The sequence below is a fragment of the Malaya genurostris genome, chromosome 1 (genome assembly GCF_030247185.1).
Source record: "Malaya genurostris strain Urasoe2022 chromosome 1, Malgen_1.1, whole genome shotgun sequence".
NCBI lineage: Eukaryota > Metazoa > Arthropoda > Insecta > Diptera > Culicidae > Malaya > Malaya genurostris.
This window is the reverse complement of record NC_080570.1, coordinates 78037229-78059170: the sequence shown is the minus strand read 5'-3', so window position 1 is coordinate 78059170 and position 21942 is coordinate 78037229.

Genomic DNA, 21942 nt, shown 5'->3' with positions numbered 1-21942 from the left:
TAGTGATTAGATAATTATTGTTCAATATGTCGTTCAGGCACTGTTTTATTTTGCCCAGGAAAAACGGTTCAGTCTTGCCAGTCATGTTTGAGCGAATGGCTTCAATTGCACTCAGACTATCTGTGAAGAGGAAATAATGGTTTGGAATTAATGTGACGATTACACTCAAACTATATTGAACTGCTGCTAGCTCTGCTATATAAACAGATGCAGGTTCTTGAAGCCTAAATGAGGCCGAAACATTATTGTTGAACATACCAAACCCTGTCGCTTCTTCAATTCGCGATCCGTCCGTGTAAAACATTTTCTCAGAGTCAATATGCCTGAACTTACTTGAAAATATTTTTGGGATTTCCGTCGAACGTAGATGATCCGGGATTCCACGCACTTCGCGCTGCATGGATGTATCGAAAAATAAAGTTGAGTCAGGGACATTTAGGAGGCTGACACGGATAGGAATATATCTTGAAGGGTTGATTTCCTGTGACATATGGTTAAAATATACTGTCATGAATTTTGTTTGAGATCGAAGCTCGACTAGTCGTTCGAAATTATTAATTACCATGGGATTCAGCACCTCACATCTTATTAGCAGGCGTGATGAAAGTTCCCAAAATCGATCTTTTAATGGAAGAACTCCCGCCAGAACTTCAAGACTCATTGTATGTATCGAATGCATGCACCCTAAAGCAATTCGCAAACAACGATACTGAATTCGCTCCAGTTTGATAATATGAGAGTTTGCAGCGGAACGAAAGCAAACGCATCCATATTCCATCACTGAAAGTATCGTTGTCTGATACAATTTTATTAGATCTTCCGGATGAGCACCCCACCAAGATCCTGTTATTGTTCGAAGAAAATTTACTCTTTGTTGGCATTTTGTTATCAGAAACCTAATGTGTCCTCCCCACGTGCATTTGGAATCGAACCACACCCCGAGGTATTTAAAAGTTAAAACCTGTTGGATCATTCTTCCCATCATATGGAGCTGAAGCTGCGCGGGATCATGCTTTCTTGAAAAGACGACTAACTCTGTTTTCTCCGCAGAGAATTCGATACCAAGATGAACAGCCCAATCGGACAAGTTATCTAAGGTATCTTGCAATGGTTTATGCAGATCAATAGCTTTGGGTCCAGTAACTGAAACCACGCCATCATCTGCCAATTGTCTTAGTGTACATGGGGTTACTAGACAGCTGTCAATGTCATTTACGTAAAAATTATAGAGGAGCGGACTGAGGCATGAGCCTTGCGGGAGACCCATGTAACTATTTCTGAGTGTTGCCAAATCGCCATGTGAAAAATGCATGTGTTTCTCTGACAAAAGGTTGTGCAAATAATTATTTATAACCGCTGGGAGTCCATTTTGGTGAAGCTTGTCTGAAAGAACATCAATGGAAACTGAATCAAATGCTCCTTTAATGTCTAAAAATACAGATGCCATTTGTTGCTTTTGAGCGAAGGCAATTTGGATGTCAGACGAAAGTAATGCAAGGCAATCATTCGTCCCTTTATTTCTACGGAAGCCAAACTGAGTATCTGACAACAAACCGTTCGTCTCGACCCAAGTGTCGAGACGTCGTAGAATAATTTTTTCGAACAATTTTCTGATGCAGGACAACATCGCAATGGGTCTATATGAGTTGTGATTGGAAGCTGGTTTCCCCGGTTTTTGAATGGCGATAACTTTCACTTGTCTCCAGTCAGGTGGAACAATATTTTGCTCAAGAAACTTGTTGAACAATTCCAACAAACGTCTTTTTGCGAGGTTGGGCAGATTCTTCACCAAGTTGAATTTAATTCTGTCCAACCCTGGAGCGTTATTGTTACAAGACAAGAGTGCTATAGAAAATTCCATCATTGAAAATGGGTTATTAATAAAACCATTATTTGGAGGAGATTCCCGTATAATGCTCTGCGTAGGAACAGAATCTGGGCAAACTTTCCTAGCAAAGTCAAATATCCATCGGTTCGAGTATTCATCACTCTCATTGCCCACGGTACGATTCCTCATTCGTCTGGCCGTGTTCCAAAGAGTGCTCATTGAGGTATCTCTTGACAAACCTTCGACAAAATGTCTCCAATAGCTACATTTTTTGGCTCGAAGTATGCTCTTGTACTTGGTTTCTAAAACCATAAGTTTTTCAAAATTCTGAGGAGTTCCTCCTCCCCGTTTTAGAAACGTCTTGCAAGCATTTTGTTTTGCGAGTTTAGCCTCTGAGCACTCTTTGTCCCACCAGGGGTTGGGAGGCCTTCTGTTAGTCGTTGGCCCAGGAAAGCGTTTAGTTTGGGATTGTTCTGCTGCCTCCAGAATCGAACAAATGAGGAAGTCATATTCTTCAAGTGGAGGGAGCTCTTCCATTGAATTCAAAATACTAGAGATACTACTTTGGTATTTAATCCAGTCGATATTTTTTGTCAAATCATATGGAATACTAGCGGAAGTAGCAATGCAATTGCTACTGCTAATTGAGATGATGATTGGTAAATGATCGCTACCGTGTAAATCAGGCAGTATTTTCCAGGTGCAATCTAATGACTTTGTCATGTCGCACTTTATATTGTGGCCACTTTTCTTTAAGCGGCTAAGGCGCATTAGTTGCGTTCGGCTAAGGCGCATTAGTTGCGTTCGGTAGCGATCTCCTGTGATGATTTTAAGAGCTCGTAGTAAATCACACCGAGCTGATCCCACCAAATACAAATCATAACATTGGGGCCGTGAATATTCGGTTTTGCCTTCGACGAAGTAACATGTCCGGGATTTCCCATGATTTTCTGCGTTTAGGATTATCGTATCGAACCCACTTTTCATCACCGGTTACGATTCGATGTAAAAACCCCTTACGATTTTGTCTTTGAAGCAGTTGCTCACATACAAATAGACGGCGCTCGATGTCCCTCGGTTTCAACTCGTACGGCACCCAGTTTCCTTCTTTCTGAATCATGCCCAGTCTCATAATCATTTATGACACCAATTGATTTAGATTGAATCGAGTAGTTAACACAAGCATGCTTCAGTGTTTATGTCACATAGTAGGCATCATTTTTCCAACCAAGCGCTTGACATTTGTGTTGTCTATTTGTATGAGAAGATAATACTAATCTAAAAACGTGATTAATCCACCTAGCAGTGAGATGATACCTTTTTTTTATCAATACGCATGTGTTTTTGCATGGATATTCTTAGGTGTTTTAGTTCTCATGACATTATTTTAATTAACGTCGTTTTCAACGGCAAATTGAGATTTTAATCACTCATTACCCTGTAATGCCGAAACTGCAAAACATATCGAATTTCAATCTTAGCGTGCGACAATCGATTGAACATTCCATGAGATGTCGAAGTAAGTTCCACTTTAGAGTTTTTCGTCATTATTTATGGTACTTCCAGAGCCGGTATTCAGGAATTAGCATAGCCCAAAATGATTCGAATGGCCATAAATTATTACGCCAAACAATTTACATGAAATTTATAAACTAATCATCTGTAATTCCAGAATCGGATAAAATTTACCAATTTTGTGTGGGACCTTAAGTCCTGTAATATTTGTTTTTGAAGTTCGATTTGGTCTTTTTTGAGAAAATGATTGAGCTTTGAGAATCGATTCGATACTGGAACCGGAATTCTAAAATCGGTGTAGCCGAAATCAGTTAAATTCACCTGAGCAGTGTGTAGACATCTTTGAGAAATTGCAGTGCGGATTAAAATTTGGGGGTATATTCCGAATCCAAAAACGAATACCGCTCAAACTGAAATAAATTTATTTGGTAATCGACTATCCAAATCTGCAAACCCGATAAACCTGATTAATTTATGTGAAATGGACATTTTTATACTAATCACCCTGCATTTTCTAAACCAGAAGTCGGATCTGACTAAAAAGTAAGAGGTTTTATAGGATTTTAAGACATCTCATTTGAATCATAGATGATTCTTAGATTTCATTTGAATCTTAGATCGGTTCAGCCATCTACGAGAAAAATGAATTGCATTATTTTAATTTCGTTTCACATATCATCCTGTGGTTCCGAAATCAGAAGTCGGATCCAAACGTAATTCAGGAACCTTGGGAGTATACCACTTTTCATATGAATCTGAGTTTGTAGAAAACGGTTTAACCATCTCCGAGAAAATTGAGTGAAATTATTTGTCACACACGCATTTGCTGATCTCGACGAACTGAGTCGTATGGTATATGGAAGTCATGTTCTTCCAGCATTTATTGCTGTAAATAGTTTAAATCAATATAATTATGGAATTACTTCCAACTCGATAATGCTGGTATCATCTGGTTTACATATCCCATATTCGAAAGATTATGTTGCCAAAAATGAACCATGCTAAAATTGGTCCGAGGCAAATTGTCATGAAAAAGGATGCTGTACACAGTCTTTTGGGCACTTAGAAACAATTGTATGTCACAGTATAAAAATCGTGTTTTCCGTTGCTCCCAAGCATTTCTTTGTCATACAGTGCTCAAAATTCCTTCTACTGGAATAAGGCTTACACAAAAATATCGATATCTCCGTTAAAAATGGACGGATTTTAACAATCTATGGCTTGTTGGATAGGTATTACCGAGCGAAATCTAAGTCTGGAAACATATTCTGTTTTCAAGGTCAAATGTGACAGATACTGTCAAAAAACAGAAAATTTTGACATAAAACTTCTTATAACTCAAAAAGTAAACATCCGATCTCAAAACCATTCAATAGCGTTCTGGGTGACGGGGAGACCTTTCATTTGCAACTAGTTTGATCAAAATCGGTCCAGCCATCTCTGAGATTTCGACCTCTTATTTGACAACACACATACAGATACACACACACACACACACACACACACACACACACACACACACACACACACACACACACACACACACAGAGACAATTGCTCAGTTCGTCGAGCTGAATCGATTGGTATATGACATTCGGCCCTCCGGGCCTCGGAAAATTTTTCGAAAGTTTGAGCGAATTCTATACCTATTTTTATATATATATATATATATATATATATATATATATATATATATATATATATATATATATATATATATAAATATATATATATATATATATATATATATATATATATATATATATATATATATATATATATATATATATATATACATATATATATATATATATATATATAAAAGGTAAAAACGTGTTTGATCCACCTAGCAGTGAGATGATACCTTTTTTTATCATCCGCATGTGTTTTTACATGAATATTCTTCGGTGTATTAGTTCTCGTGACATTATTTTCTATTCACTCATTACCCTGTAATGTCGAAACTGCAAATTTAATCGAATTTGAATCTAAACGTGTAATAACCTTTTGAACATTCCATGAGATGTCGAAATAAGTTCCAGTTTAAAGTTTACGGTTATTTACGATACTACCAGAACAGGTATTCAGTAACCAGCATAACCGAAAACGATTCGTATGGTCATAAATTAATATATCATTCAGTAAAAAGCGTTCAAGCAGACAGGTTGTGTTACTGGCTTGTGAGTTAACGGCTATCACCGAGTCAAGGCAACTTTAGCTGCAGGTAACCAAAACCTACCTGCGCCTATTGCAAACGCAGCAAAAGCTGGTGTACAGCCAATATTCGGGGCGTTCCCGACTTGGAAGCAATCGAAGAAGGCCATCCCATTCATACGCACAGAGGTGAAGAAACACAGAGGTGCGAACGCATAGAAGTACTCAGTCACAGAGGTGCGGAGACGAAGGGGTGTAAAGGCACAGAGGTGCTAAGGCACAGAGGTGCTAGGGCGCATCAGCGCAAAGCCGCAAAGACAACCACCAGGTATCAGTCCGTATGCTGTACAGTACCGGTTGCGGTGGACAGAAAGAAGCATTATCGTGTGGTGCTATACAAGAAGCATTACACTTAATCGTCAACAAGAGCTACAACGCTGTATCTAAGGCCAGGTACAGGCAGCGTACAGACCAAGCTCAGCGAAGACCACGACGGCAGAGTAACGGAGATAGAAGACAGCAAATTTAAAATAGTTGGAGCGAGCTTCATGCCGAGTACCTGTGGAAAGCAGAAAGCGACTAACAGGTAGATCTATAACTTTATTTTATTTCACTTTAAAGTATATTCTCGTTTATATAAGTTAGTTGAGATCAATTTAAACATATATATGTAATGGATGATCTAATGGATGAGAATCCAGGAGATCCATCTCTGCCACCAGGCGAAAATTTAACGGTTCCTAACTCGCAGAGAACGAAGTTTTACAATGAAACTTCTGCGGGCCCATGGATAGTCTATTTTCGGCGTAAAATGAAGCCATTAAATTTATTTAATATATCTAAAGAATTGACATCACGATTTCCCGCTACCAAAGATATCGTAAGAGTTCATAAAGACAAGATCCGTGTTGTAGTCGATTCCTTGAAGCAGGCTAACGAGATTGTTGTTTGCGAATTATTTACCCGCGAATATCGCGTATATATTCCTTCGAAAGACGTTGAAATAGACGGTGTTATCACCGAAGCGGGTCTTTCGGTTAAAGAGTTGCTTGAGCATGGAGTTGGACGTTTTAAAAACTCTATGCTTGAGGGAGTAAGGATACCCGAGTGCAAGCAATTGTACTCAGCATATTTTGAAGAAGGAAACAAAACTTATCGACCTTCAGATTCGTATCGAGTAACATTCGCTGGATCTGCCTTGCCTAGCCATGTCCACATCGATAGAGTTCGCCTTCCTGTTCGGCTTTTCATACCAAATGTTATGAATTGCACGAACTGCAAAAAATTTGGCCACACAGCTACTTACTGTAGCAATAAGTCGAAATGTACAAAATGTCAAGGGCCTCATAAGGATAATCTTTGCGATAAAGATATTGAAAAATGTGTTTATTGTGGGGAAAGTCCTCATGATGATCTTTCAGTATGCGCTGCATTTAAATTGCGTAAGGACAAAATGAAGCTTTCTTTAAAAGCACGGTCTAAGCGCACATATGCGGAAATGCTCAAAACTATCATTTATGTCCCACCTTTGGAATCCGAAAACGGTTTTTCAAATCTGGCGGAACCAGAGGAATCTGACTCTGACGGAATTAGTGAAGATACCTCGTTTGTCACTCCTCAAGGGTCTGTTAAGAGGAGATTAACAAACCACAAAATACCAAAAAAGACACCTAAAATTACACCTTCGAAAAAAGATCCCCGTGTTAAATCTAAAAAGCCAAATTCAAAACCAAAAACTGTGCCTCCTGGTTTGTCAAATTCACAAACGAATCCAGGAACTAGCACAAGAAAAGACAATAATCCAGTGGGCTCCGTTTCACAGCCACCATCAGGATTACTGAAGTTTTCGGAAATTGTAGAATGGATTTTCGCAGCATTCAATATTTCTGAACCTCTAAAGACTATCATAACGGCATTCCTTCCAATAGCTAGAACTTTTTTGAAACAGTTATCAGCTCAATGGCCAGTTCTTTCAGGTTTTGTATCATTTGATGGATAATTTATCATCCGCCGCAAATGATTCAATCACTGTTCTGCAGTGGAATTGTCGAAGCATCATGCCAAAACTTGATTCATTTAAAGTTTTGTTGCATAGTCAAAAATGTGATGTATTTGCTTTATGCGAAACATGGCTTACATCAAACACAGCCTTAAATTTTAATGACTTTAACATTATACGTCTCGATAGAGACTCTCCGTATGGTAGAGTGCTTTTAGGAATTAAGAAATGTTATTCCTTTTATAGATTAAACATTCCTTCGACTTCTAGTATAGAAGTTGTTGCTTGTCAAATAAACATTAAAGGAAAGAACATTTGCATTGCTTCGGTATATATTCCTCCAAGAGCTCAAGTTGGACAACGACAGCTTAATGAAATGGTCGAAGCCCTTCCTGCTCCACGTTTGATTTTAGGAGATTTCAATTCGCACGGAATGATGTGGGGTTCCGTTTACAATGATAGCAGATCATCTTTAATATATAATATTTGCGACAATTTCAACATGACAGTATTGAATATGGGTAGCATGACACGGATTCCAAGACCTCCTGCACGTCCAAGTGCATTAGATTTATCTCTTTGCTCGACTTCAATTCGACTAGATTGCACCTGGAAAGTATTTCCTGATTTATACGGTAGCGATCATTTACCAATCATCATCTCAATTAGCTGTAACAAATGTATTGCTAATTCAGTTAATATTTCATATGATTTGACAAAAAATATTGACTGGATTAAATTCCAAAGTAATATGTCAAGTATCTTAAATTCCATGGAAGAGCTCCCTCCACTTGAGGAATATGACTTCCTCGTTTGTTCAATACTGGAGGCCGCTGAACAAGCACAAACCAAACGATTTCTTGGCCCATCGTCTAACAGAAGACCTCCAAATCCTTGGTGGGATAAAGAATGCTCAGATGCTAAACACGCGAAACAAAATGCTTTCAAGACGTTTTTAAAACGAGTAGGAGGAACTCCTCAGAATTTTGAAAAATTCTTGGTTTTAGAAACCAAGTACAAGAACATACTTCGGGTCAAGAAATGCAGCTATTGGAGACATTTTGTGGAAGGTTTGTCAAGAGAAACCTCAATGAGCACTCTTTGGAATACGGCCAGACGAATGAGGAATCGTAACGTAGGAAATGAGAGTGAGGAGTACTCGAATCGATGGATATTTGATTTTGCTAGGAAAGTTTGTCCAGATTCTGTTCCTACGCATAGCATTATTCGGGAGTCTCCTCCAAATAATAGTTCTATTGCTAGCCCCTTTTCAATGATGGAATTTTCCATAGCGCTCATGTCTTGTAACAATAACGCTCCTGGGTTGGACAGAATTAAATTCAATTTGGTGAAGAATCTGCCCGACCTCGCAAAAAGACGTTTGTTGGAATTGTTCAACAAGTTTCTTGAGCAAAATATTGTTCCACCTGACTGGAGACAAGTGAAAGTAATCGCCATTCAAAAGCCGGGGAAACCAGCTTCCAATCACAACTCATATAGACCTATTGCAATGTTGTCCTGCATCAGAAAATTGTTCGAAAAAATTATTCTTCGACGTCTCGACACTTGGGTCGAGACGAAAGGTTTGTTATCAAATACTCAATTTGGCTTCCGAAGAAATAAAGGGACGAATGATTGCCTTGCATTGCTTTCGTCTGACATCCAAATTGCCTTCGCTCAAAAACAACAAATGGCCTCTGTATTTTTAGACATTAAAGGAGCATTTGATTCAGTTTCCATTGATGTTCTTTCAGACAAGCTCCACCAACATGGACTTCCAGCGGTTATAAATAATTATTTGCACAACCTTTTGTCAGAGAAGTGCATGTATTTTTCACATGGCGATTTGGCAACATTCAGAATTAGCTACATGGGTCTCCCGCAAGGCTCATGCCTCAGTCCGCTCCTGTATAATTTCTATGTAAACGACATTGACAGCTGTCTCGTAACCCCATGTACACTAAGGCAATTGGCAGATGATGGCGTGGTTTCAGTTACTGGATCCAAAGCTATTGATCTGCAAAAACCATTGCAAGATACCTTAGATAAATTGTCCGTTTGGGCTGTTCATCTGGGTATCGAATTCTCTGCGGAGAAAACAGAGCTGGTCGTCTTTTCAAGAAAGCATGATCCCGCGCAACTTCAGCTTCATATGATGGGAAGAATGATCCAACAGGTTTTAACTTTCAAATACCTCGGGGTGTGGTTTGATTCCAAATGCACGTGGGGAGGACACATTAGGTATCTGATAACAAAATGCCAACAAAGAGTAAATTTTCTTCGAACGATAACAGGGTCTTGGTGGGGTGCTCATCCGCAAGATCTAATAAAATTGTATCAGACAACGATACTTTCAGTGATGGAATATGGATGCATTTGCTTTCGTTCCGCTGCAAATTCTCATATTATCAAACTGGAGCGAATTCAGTATCGTTGTTTGCGAATTGCTTTAGGCTGCATGCATTCGACACATACAATGAGTCTTGAAGTTCTGGCGGGAGTTCTTCCATTGAAGGATCGTTTTTGGGAGCTTTCATCGCGACTGCTAATAATATGTGAGGTACTGAATCCCCTAGTTATTAATAACTTCGAAAGGCTAGTTGAGCTTCAATCTCAAACAAGATTCATGACTGTATATTTTAACCATATGTCACAGGAAATCAACCCTTCAAGATATATTCCTATCCGTGTCAGCCTCCTAAATGTCCCTGACTCAACTTTATTTTTCGACACATCCATGCAGCGCGAAGTGCGTGGAATCCCGGAACACCTACGCTCGTTGGAAATCCCAAAAATATTTTCACGTAAGTTCAGGCATATTGACTCAGAGAAAATGTTTTACACGGACGGATCGCGAATTGAAGAAGCGACAGGGTTTGGTATGTTCAACAATAATGTATCGGCCTCATTCAAGCTTCAAGAACCTGCATCTGTTTATATAGCAGAGTTAGCAGCAGTTCATTATAGTTTGAGTGTAATCGTCACATTATCTCCAAACCATTATTTTCTTTTCACAGATAGTCTGAGTGCAATTGAAGCCATTCGCTCAAACGCTGCTGGCAAAAATGAACCGTTTTTCTTGGGCAAAATAAAACAGTGTCTGAACGACATATTGAATAATAATTATCAAATCACAATAGTCTGGGTCCCGGCTCATTGCTCCATTCCAGGCAATGAAAGAGCCGATAGTTTTGCCAAACGTGGTGCTATTGAAGGTGAAATTTATGAGCGACCGATTGCTTTCAACGAATTTTATAGTGCGACTCGCCAAAGAACACTTGCCAGCTGGCAAGCTTCTTGGGATAGACATGATCTAGGTCGGTGGATGCACTCAATTATTCCTAAAATATCCACAAAGGCATGGTTCAAGGGGCTGGATGTGAGTAGGGACTTCATTCGTTTGATGTCCAGACTCATGTCCAATCACTACACCTTAGATGCACATCTCCTTCGAATTGGACTTCCCGAAACTAATCATTGTGCTTGTGGCAAAGGCTATCGCGATATTGATCATGTCGTTTGGACATGCGTGGAGTATCGTGATGTCAGATCTCAACTAATAAATTCCCTGCGTACCCAAGGTAGACTATCCAATGTCCCAGTTCGAGACATTCTTGCTTGTCGTGACCTTTCTTACATGAAACTTCTTTATCATTTCATAAAGACAATTGAAGTTTCAATTTAATAATTGACCCTTTTGAGGGTTAATATTGACTCCTACTGCGTCCATTAGTTCATCCAATAGCAAAATTTTAATAAAAATGATGTGCTGATACAAACAAACTCAAAATAGGTTACGAAATCAACAACAAAATGTATAAAAAGTTAAGCTTATCTTATAATTTATAGCAGTTAATCGCTTGGTTCAAATAATGTTCTTAAGTAGATTTAATAATAAATAACGAAATAGCTAATATGATATTTAAAATATAAGAGGAATATGTTTTATTAAACTCAAATCGCTGTGACTATATTAGTATTATATTAGGTTAAGAATTCTATGTAAAAGTGATGATACGGCGAAGAAAAACTTATGTAAATTGCCTTAAGAAATAAACGTATTTATGAAAAAAAAAAATAAATTAATATGACGAAAAAATTGCAATAGTTTTGAGTCCAACTTTGAAGCTTTTTTGGATTGTCATCTTCTATATCGGTATGAATTTTAAAAACTCATCACCCTGTAATTTTAGAAACGGATAAAATTAAATGATTTTGTGTGGGGCCATAAATCCTTTAATTTGAATTTTTGGTCTTGAGCTTTGAGAAATGATTCGATACTGGAACCGGAGTTCTAAAATCGGTGTAGATGAAGTCAGTTAAACCCACCTCAAGAGCTGTATAGTTTACATTTAATTCAAACTGTTTGAAAATCAGTGTAGACATCTTTGAGAAATCGTAGTGCGAATTAAATTTTTGGGTACCTTCCGAATCGAAAACTGAATACCGCTAAAACTGAAATAAGTTTATTTGGTTATCGACTATCCAAATCTGCAAACCTGATAAATTTATGTAAAGTTTTTTATACTTTTATGGTTCTTAGAATGCATTTGAATCTTAGATCGGTTTAGCCATCTACGAGAAAAATGAATAACACTATTTTAATTTTGTTTCGCACATCATCCTGTAGTTCCGGAACCAGAAGTCGGATCCAATCGTAATTCAGGAACCTTGTTTGGGAGCATACGACTTTTCATATGAATCTGAGTTTGTAGAACACGGTTGCGTCATCTCCGAGAAAATTGAGTGAAATTATTTATCACACACGCATTTGCTGATCTCGACGAACTGATTCGAATGGTATATGACTGTTATGTTCTTCCAGCATTTATTGCTGTAAGTAGTTTAAATCAATATAATTATGGAATTGCTTTCAATTCGAAAATGCTGCCATCATCTGGTTTACATGTGACCAATTATGTTGCCAAAAACAAACCGTGCTAAAATCGGTCCGAGGCAAAATTTCATGAAAAAGTATGCTGTACACAGTCTTTTTGGTACTTAGAAACAATTGTATAAAAAATCGTGTTCCACGTTACTCCGAAACATTACTTTGTCATTCAGCGCTCAGAACTCTTAGTACTGGAATAAGGCAAAAAGTCTCTTTCACAAAAATGTCGATATCTCCGTTGAAAATTGACGGTTTTTCACAATCTATGGCTTGTTGGATAGCTATCACCGTGAGGAATCTAAGTCTAGAATAATATTCTGTTTTCAATGTCAATTGTGACAGATATTGTCAAAAAAAATTTGACATGAAACGTCACATAACTCAAAAACAAACATTCGTTCTCAAAACCATTCAACAGCGTTCAAGGTGACGGGGAGACCTTTCACTTGCGACTAGTTTGATCAAAATCGGTCCAGTTATCTCTGAGATCTTGACCTCTTTGTTGACAACATACATACAGACACACACACACGCACGGACATTTGCTTAGTTCGTCGAGCTGAATCGATTGGTATATGAAACTCGGCCCTCCGGGCCTCGAAATATTTGTCTTACATTTGAGCGAATTCTATACCTATTTTTTATATTTATAAAAAAAGGTAAAAAGGTAAAACCCTTCTTAGTTCACTTAGTGGAATTTTCATAGATCTTGAAAAATGATTTGGTGACAAAAGTCTTAGAATTGCATGAAACGTCGAGATTTAGTGTCAACTAGAAATTTATTTTTTTAAATCGAGTCCCAGAAAGTCGATTTTTTCAAGAAAATATATATTTGAGATGACACTAAATCTCGACGTTTCATGCAATTTTAAGACTTTTGGCATCAAAAAACATTTTCGATATCGGAAATTTCATGTACTCCCACTATGGTGCTTTTTCAAGATTGAAAATTTTCAAACCTTGCCCGCCAGGCAGCACCCCTTACCCATGTCCGATTTAGCTCAAATTGTGCATGAGGACTTTTTTAGAGGTGCCTAAACTTTTGAACACAAGCGCTTTACGAAATTAGAGGTGATCCCAAAATATTGGCACCCTTATATATAAGAGCGGTAAAAATCAACGTGTTTTGTCGGTTACGTCACTTATACAATCATATCTCCGGAACCAAAAGTCACAGCCATTTGGTCTTCAAACTTGAATAATGGGTCAATAGTAGCTTTTAAACGAGCCTAAGTTTGTTAAAATCGGTTCAGTCATCTCCGAGAAACTTGCGCGGTAAAAAAACAACACGTTTTGTCGATTACGTCACTTATAACATTATATCTCCGGAACCAGAAGCCACAGCCACTTGATCTTCGAGCTTGATCAATGGCCCGACAGAAGCTGTAAAACGAGCCTAAGTTTGTTAAAATCGGTTCAGCCATCTTTGAGAAAATTGAGCGGTAAAAATATCTATAAAAAAGTGTACACACACAGACATTTTCCGATCTCGTCGAACTGAGTCGAATGGTATATAACACTATGGCTCTCCGAGGCTCCGAGATGTCGGATCCGAATGAAATTCAGAAGTTTTATGTGGGACCATAAGACTATCCATTTAAAGCTTAGTTTGTGAAAATCTGCTAGTGGCCATTCATGAACAACGTAGACTCTCTGGGGGGAGGGGGAAATTAAAATTTTTATACTAATCATCTTGTAATTGCGGAACCAGATATCTTAATCTTAGGATTTTTCCGTAGTATCTTAAGACCTTTTATATGAATCCAAGTTCGTGCAAATTGATTCAGCCATCTCCGAGAAAAGCTTGTGTACATATTTTCATTTTTTGTGTGCATATCACCCTGTAATACCGGATAGTGGTGGTGAGTAGAGATGGTCGGGTATCGGGTATTTTACCCGAAACCCGACCCGTACCCGTACCCGACGGGTTTTTGGTCGGGTACGGGTAAAAATTTTTATTTTCAGTCGGGTACGGGCAAATTTTTTTGCTGATCAGTCGGGTACGGGTCGGGTTCGGGTATAAGAATTTCTATACCCGACCATCTCTAGTGGTGAGATCACTTCCTCCGCGTTCCTTGTCGCATTTTTTTTTCAAATAGCGACTTGTCAGCAGTGCTATCATTTTTTTACCAGCTTATATACCATCGCAAACTTGTATTGTGTTATAACTTACAAGGCCATTTCTTTCACATACATACGTCATAAATATAGAAATGGTGTCTAATCTTGTTTTTCAAGTATTTTTTTATAAAATAAATTAAATTTGCGTATAGAATTAAAGATCCGCTGCCCCGCATCTGAAGAGCGTGGTTATAAAAATTGCTATTGAAATGCTGATTGCAAACATCTAACACAAACTTCACAAACGGCTCTTTTAACTTCGACTTTATCATTAGTAAGGACGAATAGGAGTAGCTTCAAATAAGAATCAGACCTATTATGTGCGATAATACTTTTTTTCGCAGGCAATAAACAAACAAATTTTATTCAAAACCGGCTGCGATAGAATAACTTTTCAAACGAAAATAAATTACAAATACTCTTATGCACAAAAAATTGCATTAACGTTTAATGTGTTCGCATAATTCGTTCATTCGGTTTGGGGACATATGCATACGCAATTTGGTTCGTATTATTATTTATTAGATTCATCAGTATACTTTTCGTAAGATTTTTGAATACGTATTGTACGAAATCTGGCACCGAGGAATTAGTTTTAGTAAAATTCGAGTCGACCATATTATCCGAAACTAATAAGGTGTGTATGCGAGCAATTCTCATACTAATCTCGTTTTATAAATAAAATCCAACCTTTTTGCACGGCTTCCGTATACTCTAAGAAAACGTATCACGGGAACTATCGAAAATGATTGGATGTTCGTTACCTTATTTTTGTGATTGACGAACGAATCAATAAATGATTTCGGAATTGCCCGTTTTCATCACATTTTGGATTACTCATTTTAAGCACTCGACACTGTAGCCCATGTTTGATCAAAGCCGGTCTGTGATGATTTACATTTCGCTTGTTGAAAAGAAACACACAACTAATGGTAAAACATTTACATTGCGCAAATAATAGGCCGGCCTAGCTAATGCTCAATTGGTCTATTTTATAATTTCCTTTAATGAAAAGTAAAACCATCTGGACACCGAGAGTGGGCAGATATATTGCCTGTATGATTTGAGTTAGCAGTTTTCTGGATGATGTTAAAGATGCTTGTCCTATTTGCCCGGTGTTTCTATGCCAAACAATTTGAGCTGTCTGATGTGATGTTTAATGTAAATGCATTTATGGATTCACTAATTGAGCTATTGATGTTTTGATACATGAATCACATCGGTATCGTGAAGGTATTTTGCTGAACAGGGTAATCTTTTAATGTACTATTATTTATTAAAGGATGAATGAGATTACCAAATACATCTGATATTTATATAACATAAGCCGGAATCGATCCTTCAAATCTATTTCTAACTTTGAAACTCTTCTACCAATTGGACTATACAAGAGATCCGATGAAACACATCACAAAAGGTCAAAAATATGGCCATCTCTAATTTATTAAAGCGTTAATGCAGCAATGCTTTACCAAATCCAAAAAGCTCTCGATTTGAGCTAGATTGGGCATAGTTTAATGGTGCCACTCTGCGGTCGAAGATTTTCATTCTTGGATAGTGGATATTCTGGGGGTGTAATCGTATCCATAATCAGTTCAGTTCTCCCATGTATCATTACTTTATAAGCATTGGGTTGGGTGAGATCTGCTATCTCTCTTCAATGTAAGGGGTTAAAACGATAAGATAAAACTTGGTGCATTCATTTCGAGTCTCCGTGTAGTTTTTAGATACAATTTCTTAGGGCCGATGCAACGATATTAATTTTGTTTACGTCATAATCTTTTGATTGTAGGCTGAGTATTCTCCAAATTAATGTGGTAGGTAAACTAGAGAAGTGATTATTTGTTTAATCACCCTACTTCGACATTATTTGCAAATGAATTGATTATTTCTCAACACAACTAATTCGCCTGAAGATTGAATTTAAAAAAACGTGATTAATCCACCTAGCAGTGAGATGATACCTTTTTTTTATTAATCCGCATCTGTTTTTTGCATGGATATTCTTAGGTGTTTTAATTCTCATGACATTATTTTAATTATCGTCGTTTTAAACGGAAAATTGAGATTTTAATTACTTATTACTCTGTAATGTCGAAACTGTAAATCGTATCGAATTTCAATCTTAACGTGTGACAATCGATTGAACATTTCATGAGATGTCGAAGTAAGTTTCACTTTAGAGTTTTTCGTCATTATTTATTCCAGAGCCGGTATTCAGGAACTAGCATAGCCCAAAATGATTCGAATGGCCATAAATTAATACGCCAAACAATTTACATCTTCTATATCGGTATGAATTTTAAAAACTCATCATCTGTAATTCCAGAATCGGATAAAATTCACCAATTTGGTATGAGACCTTCAGTCCTTTAATTTGAATTTTTGTTTTTGAAGTTCGACTTGGCCTTTTTGAGAAAATGATTGAGCTTTGAGAAACGATTCAATACTGGAACCGGAATTCTAAAATCGGTGTAGTAAAAATCAGTTAAATTCACCTGAGGAGTGTGTAGACATATTTTAAAAATTTTAGTGCGAATTAAAATTTGGGGGTACATTCCGAATCCAAAACCGAATACCGCTTAAACTGAAATAAATTTGTTTGGTAATCGACTATCCAAATCTGCAAACCCGATAAACCTGATTATTTTTGTGAAATGGACATTTTTATACTAATCACCCTGTATCTCCTAAACCATAACTCGGATCTGACTAAAAAGTAAGATGTTTTATAGGATTTTATCACCTCTCATTCGAATCATAGATGATTCTTAGATTTCATTTGAATCTTAGATCGGTTCAGTCATGTACGAGAAAAATGAATTGCATTATTTTAATTTCGTTTCACATATCATCCTGTGGTTCCGCAATCAGAAGTCGGATCCAAACGTAATTCAGGAACCTTGTTTGGGAGTATACTACTTTTCATATGAATCTGAGTTTGTAGAAAAAGGTTTAGCCATCTCCGAGAAAATTGAGTGAAATTATTTGTCACACACGCATTTGCTGATCTCGACGAACTGAGTCGTATGGTATATGGAAGTTATGTTCTTCCAGCATTTATTGCAGTAAGTAGTTTGATTCAATATAATTATGGAATTACTTTCAACTCGAAAATGCTGATATCATCTGGTTTACATATAGCAGAGCTTTGGTATTAGATTCCTGTAGTGGAATTTGACCTTCTGTTTCAACAGACTTCGCAGCCGATTCAGAGTGTACAGAATCATTACATGGCTAGTGCTACGATTCTACTAACACTACGAATCCTTCCAGGTCGGGGCTCGAACATACGACAACTGGTTTGTAAGACCAGCGCCCTATGCATTGAACCGCCAACCCGGGACGTTACACGTTGGTTTACATATGCCATATTCGAACGATTATGTTGCCAGAAACGAACCGTGCTAAAATCGGTCCGTGACAAATTGTCATGAAAAAGGATGCTGTACACAGTCTTTTTGGTACTTAGAAACAATAGTATGTAACAGTATAAAAAAATCGTGTTTTACGTTGCTCCCAAGCATTGCTTTGTCGTACAGCGCTCAAAACTCCTACTGCTGGAACAAGGGGAAAAGTCGCTTATACAAAAATGTCGATATCTCCGTTGAAAATGGACGGATTTTAACAATCTATGGCTTATTGGATATCTATTACAGTGTGGAATCTAAGTATAGAAACATATTCTGTTTTCAAGGTCAAGTGTGACAGATACTGTCAAAAAACTAAAAATTTTGACATAAAACTTCGTATAACTCAAAAAGTAAACATCCTATCTCAAAAACATTCAATAGCGTTCTGGGTGACGGGGAGTCCTTTCATTTGGGACTAGTTTGATCAAAATCGGTCCAGCCATCTCTGAGATCTCGACCTCTTAGTTGACAACACACATACAGACACACACACATACACAAGCAACAAAAAACACGGACATTTGTTCAGTTCGTCGAGCTGAATCGATTGGTATATGACAATCGGCCCTCCGGGCCTCGGTAAATTTTTCTAAAGTTTGAGCGAATTCTATACCTATTTTTTATATATATAAAAAAAGGTAAAAACGTAATTAACCCTCTAGCAGTGGGATGATATCTTTTTGCCTTTCTCATATAGAAAGGTTATTGAAAAACCGACTAGTAAGAATTGGCTCGGAGGGTCAAGTATCATATAGCATTCGGCTCAGTTCGTCGAGCTGAGCAATGTCTGTGTGGCTATGTATGTGGATGCGTTTGTGTCGAATACACTGTCACACTGGGTTTTCTCGGAGATGGCTGAACCGATTTTGACAAACTTAGATTCACATGAAAGGTCTCATGGTTCCCTAAGAAATTCCAGAATTTCATCCGAATACGACTTCCGGTTCCGGAATTATAGGGTAAAGTCTGTTAAAAATGGTACACCGTCACCGTAAAAAAAAATTTCTAAACTGACCTAAAAACTACACCAATCGGTAACTATTATTAGAAAGCAGCCAAACAAACCGATTCCGGCAATCATGGCACACAGAATCCCTTGGTTCCTTTCAAGAATCGAAGAGAAGCATTTTAAATGGAATACCACAGTATTATATATGAGAAAGGCATAATTACACAACTAGATGTATTAAAACAGGTTTTTTTCAATCCACATCAATATCCGTTTGTCTCTCAAGAATTGTAACTAGAAAGACTGGTCATATAATACTTTATTAATACAAGTGAGATAAAAAATTTATTAAAATATTCACCGTGAGTAGCACTGCTTCAACCGTACTAGGTACGAGGTTATCGAATCGAGGAAATGACTGGTTTGACGGCGAATGTCAGCAGTTGGTCGTAGAGAAGAATGCAGCAAGGCGAGGCGAGGATCAGTCGGTGTTGAACAGTCGTTCGCACCGCACGCGTATAGCTCTTGGCTCCTGGAATTTTTTTCTGGCTACCTAGAGTTTCATTGATTCAAGGCTTCAGTCTTTTTCAAGGCTACCTGAATCACTAACTAAGTGACTAAGTGATACAAAGAGTGATATTAGAGTGACTAAGTGATACAAAGAGTGATATTAGAGTAACTAAGAAATTAATCAGCCTTTTTTAAGGCTAGCTAGGAGTCTAATCGAAGACTAATTTAGCCTAGTTAATTTAATTTAAAATTTCATTAATTTCAAAAATGCCTGCGTCCAACCGGAAAGGCAACAAGCCTAAGGCTAAAAATAATTCAATACGGAATAAATCACAATCCGTTATTCAACATTTTTCTAATAACATTCACGATCTTATAGAATCTGAATGTAAAAATAAAAGACAACGGACGGATTTCCCTTCCGCTGATCCTATGCCGTCTAACAATATTTACGAGATTCTTCCTGAATCCGATTGTAGCGACATAGAAGAAAATTCTTCAAAAATTCCCAAAATGGACGCTTGTCGTTCTGGGAAGAAACATCAATCTATGCCACCAGTGACGGTGATGATTTCCGACTTCAAAGCATTCCGTACTGAGCTTTCTACTTTTCTCCCGGAAGTAAAAGTCTCATTTCAAATCGGACGAAGAGGAGAATGTCGAGTCTTGGTGGATGGATTGGAAGATTACGAACGTCTTATTCGATATTTGTCCGAAAAACTTCATAAATTTTATTCATATGATATAAAATCAGACAGACCCTTCAAGGCTGTCTTGAAAGGATTATCAAATGATCAAAGTATTGATGAAATTAAAAATGAACTAAAAGAATTGCTTGGTTTTGCCCCTTCCCAAGTAATACTTATGAAAAAAAGAGCGAATGGTACTTCTAAACCACGCTCTGGAATTTCCCATGAACTTTACCTAATACACTTCAATCGAAGTGATGTAAACAATTTGAAAACTTTAGAAAAAGTACGTTTCATTTCCCACATTAAAATTCATTGGGAACATTATAAACGGCATAATCGTATTGCAAACTTAACGCAATGTCGTCGTTGCCAAGGCTTCGGTCATGGAACCAAAAATTGTCATATGGATATACGGTGTTTGAATTGTGGTAAATCGCATTCGAAAGACGATTGTCCAATGAATGAAACCACTGATAAATTTTCATGTTCAAATTGCAATGGAAATCATAAATCCAATTATTTGAAATGTCCTGTCAGAGAAAAAATTTTAAACGCTCGTTCGCTTAGACAACAAGTCAAATCAACGACCTTAAATTTACAGAATATACCTGAAAATTCTTCTAAGGCACCTGCCAATTCGTCTTCTAACGAAAACAATTTATTGACAGGTAGATCGACCTCGTCATCATCTTCTTCTAATGTCAGTTATGCTGGTATATTAGGTAGAAATCTATCACCTATTTCTTCTAATGTAAATAATCAAAACACAGGACCGCCTTGCAGTTCTTCTTCTAACGAAAACAATTTATTAATAGGTAGACCGGCCAAATCATCTTCTTCTAATGGCAGTCTACCTACAAATATTCCTTCAATGCCATTCGCTTCTTTAAATGAAGTCGATTTAGGCGATATAACTGAAAATAAAATGATCTACCTACAAGATCAACTTTTTCAAATGATCATCCAAATGAATTCGACTTCATCACTTTTTGAAGCATTTCAAATCGGATGGAAATTTGCAAATAATATTATAATGAATTTAAAATTTAACAGTGATGTTAAATAATTATTTGAATATTTTAAATTGGAATGCTCGATCTTTGAAATCGAGTGAAGATGAATTTTATAATTTTCTCAAAGTTCACAAAATTCATATTGCCATTGTGACAGAAACTTTTCTTAAACCAAATGTAAAATTGAAAAGTAATCCACATTATGTGGTTCATCGATTTGACAGGTTTACTGGAATTGGTGGTGGAGTTGCCATTTTTGTCCAACGGCAAATTAAACATCGAATTTTACCTTCTTTCAATACTAAAGTTATTGAAAGCTTGGGAATCGAAGTTGAAACCATTCATGGAATTTATTTCATCGCTGGAGCATATTTGCCATTCCAATGCACCGGCGAACAATTAAATTTCTTTAAAGGCGATTTGCAAAAACTTACAAGATATCGATCGAAATTTTTCGTAATAGGGGACTTAAATGCTAAGCATGTCCAGTGGAATTGTAGGCAAAATAACAGTAATGGTAAAATACTTCATAATCAACTCTCAGCTGGTTACTTTACAGTTCTTCATCCCAGTAATCCTACTTGTTTCTCTTCCGTGAAAAACCCGTCTACAATTGATCTGGTTCTAACAGATCAAAGTCACATTTGTAGTGAACCGATTACACATGCTGACTTTGACTCAGATCATCTTCCAGTAACATTCAGACTTTCCAACGAAGCTATAATTAATCCAATTAGTTCTGTTTTCAACTATCATAGAGCTAATTGGTTGGATTACAGATCTCACATTGAAAATCATGTGGATCATGAAACTATTTTAGAAAATTCTGCGGACATCGACACAGCAATTGATAATTT